This window comes from Megascapheus bottae, chromosome 11, assembly GCF_031878675.1.
Source record: "Megascapheus bottae isolate mThoBot1 chromosome 11, mThoBot2.hap1, whole genome shotgun sequence".
Classification (NCBI taxonomy): Eukaryota; Metazoa; Chordata; class Mammalia; order Rodentia; family Geomyidae; genus Megascapheus; species Megascapheus bottae.
The window spans coordinates 17,372,654-17,375,332 of record NC_143519.1 but is presented as its reverse complement, the minus strand read 5'-3'; the positions used below and the strand labels follow the sequence as shown (position 1 = coordinate 17,375,332).

General features: G+C 35.2%; 1 pseudogene; it reads left to right on the top strand.

Moving 5' to 3' along the window:
* Positions 1-700: 700 nt before the first annotated feature.
* LOC150056787 (microtubule-associated protein RP/EB family member 1 pseudogene) lies at positions 701-1,565 on the top strand (annotated as a pseudogene).
* Positions 1,566-2,679: the final 1,114 nt, after the last annotated feature.

Genomic DNA, 2,679 nt, shown 5'->3' with positions numbered 1-2,679 from the left:
TTATGAATTTCATAGAAGCTCATTGTTCAATATGCATCTCTGGCCTATGTACTTTTTTGGTATTAGATATTGTTGTCATATTATAAATATTATAAAAAAACTTAACTCTATGTATGCATATTGAAAAAGGGAAATACACTGAACATACTATTTAACGACCTCCAGAATATGGAAACAAGACCATATAATATGTGATTGTTGTTCTTAATGTACTATGTTATTTATCTGTTCTGTTGGCACTTTTTTATTCCCATATTGTTGTAGTACCTTACCTTGTTGTCTGGTGTATTGTATATATGTTTATTTGTTTACTTGAAATAGGGAAGGAGGGAAAGCAAGATTAGGGATGGGGGGAAAAATGGGGATCAAGACATGAGAAGGGATATCTATGTATGTGGAGCAATGAGCATATGATGTAACCCTTCTATTAATTACAATTTAAAAAAGTAAAAAAAATAAATGCAAGATTTTGTTTAGTATAGTAACAAAAAAGGATGACAACTTTGTATTTGTTATAAATAATACTTATTGTAGATTAATATGTATTAAGTATTATTTGGGTAAGAAAATGAGTTATAATTGTGATACCATAATTCAAAATAGCGTGGTTTTCCTTCACATTAAAAAAAGATGAATAGGTGTGAATGAGACGAAGACGAAACCTGAGCTCAGCGTGAGCAATGGATGCGGAGAGCCTAAGATGACAGTGAACGTATACTGAGCCTCAGCCACCAGTGATAACCTAAGTCAACATGACATGCTGGCCTGGATCAATGAGTCTCTACAGTTGAATCTGTCAAAGATTAAGCAGTTGTGCTCAGGTGCTACCTATTGTCAGTTTATGGACATGCTATTCCCTGGCTCTGTTGAAGAAAGTGAAATTCCAAGCTAAGTTAGAGCATGAATATATCCAGAACTTCAAAATACTACAAGCAGGTTTTAAGAGAATTTAACCTGTGGATAAATTAGTAAAAGGAAAATTTCGGGATAATTTTGAATTTTTCCAAGGGTTTAAGAAATTTTTTGATGCGAACTATGATGGGAAAGACTAGGATCCTCTAGCTGCCAGATAAGGTCAAGAAGCTGCTGTGGCTCCTGCCCTTGTTGCTCCAGCTCGGAATAAACCTAAGAAACTTCTTGGCTCTAGCAGTGCAGCTCCACCAAGGCCCATTTCAACACAGAGACCTCCTGCGACTCCTAAGGCTGGCCAGCGGATGGTGCAAAAAAATCCTGGTGTGGGCAACGGGGATGATGAAGCAGCCGAATTGATGTAACAGGTCAAAGTACTGAAATTTACTGTTGAAGATTTGGAGAAAGAGAGAGACCTCTACTTTGGAAAGCTAAGGAACATTAAATTGATTTGCCAGGAGAATGAGGAAGAAAATGACCCTGTATTGCAGAGGATTATAGACATTCTCTATGCCACAGATAAAGGCTCTGTGATACCTGATGAAGGGGACCCACAGAAAGAGCAAAAAAAAAAAAAAAAAAAAAAAAAAAGAGTATTAATAGCCTGGACCAGCAGATCAGCTATGAATTCTTCTTCACTCAAATTATGTGCTTAACTGTAAAATACTCCCTTTTATTATTCCTAGAGGATTCACTGGTTTCTTTTCATAAGCCAAAAGTACCACTTCTTAAAAGTGCACTTTGCAGAAGTTTCATTCCTTTTCCAATAAGTTGAGTTAGGAGCTGATACCTTGCAGCAGAAGGAGTATTAACATCTAGTTGGTTCACCAGGGAACAGAGAGACTAAGCATGGGAATCAGTGTATAGATACTGGTCACACTGATTGCTGAAGAAAGTGTTTGGTGTAACACTGAGGTGGCACCCTCAGTAGAGACATGTAAAGACTGAATTGAATTTTAAGCTAATGTGAAATCTGGCAAAAAAGCGTTTTAATAAATAAATGTCTGAAGAGTATTGAAAAAAAGATGAATATACTAGTAAATGACAATTGTTCACCACAGTATTTTGTTTATCTTTCTGAAAGATAACAATATATTCAAGTGAATGGGAAGTAAAAATTTCCTCAGTAATTCTTAATTTTAATAATCCTTTTAGTATATTACTTTAATTATACTATCTATGCATAGAATAAAATGCGCTTTGGAGTAAACCTTTCTGTTAAAAAGGTGAAAGATGCATTTTCTGGAAGGGGAGTAGGGTTTAGACTAGAGAAGAATGCTCTTTACCTTATGTTCTCCAGGAGTAGAGTAAGAACTGGGAGCTTTAAATTTAAAAATCCGCCTTTAAGTGCTTGAACAAATGAGTTGTCATTTATTAAAGCAGTTGTGGCTACAATATAATGCCTGCTTGAGTCAAGGCTTCGTTAGATTATTGGTGGACATACTCTCAGGCAGAAAGATAGGTGTATTCTATGGAATATGTAGTATTTTCATTTGAGTTGTTACATTTGAGAAGAATGAAAGTCATTTTACTGCTTTGGTTTTCTTTTTTTTTACAATCTATTTTTTATTTAATCAAGTTGCCTTACATCTTTGAATGTTATTGCAATATTATTGTCTGAGGACATTCCTTCTGTACTTTTTTAATGGTAATTAATAGAAGGGTTACATTATATTCACCAGATAGAAGGTGCATCACTTCTCAAACATTGATACCCTTTCTCATGACAACGTCCCCATTTTCCTCTCTCCCTCCCCCAGCTAATCTTTA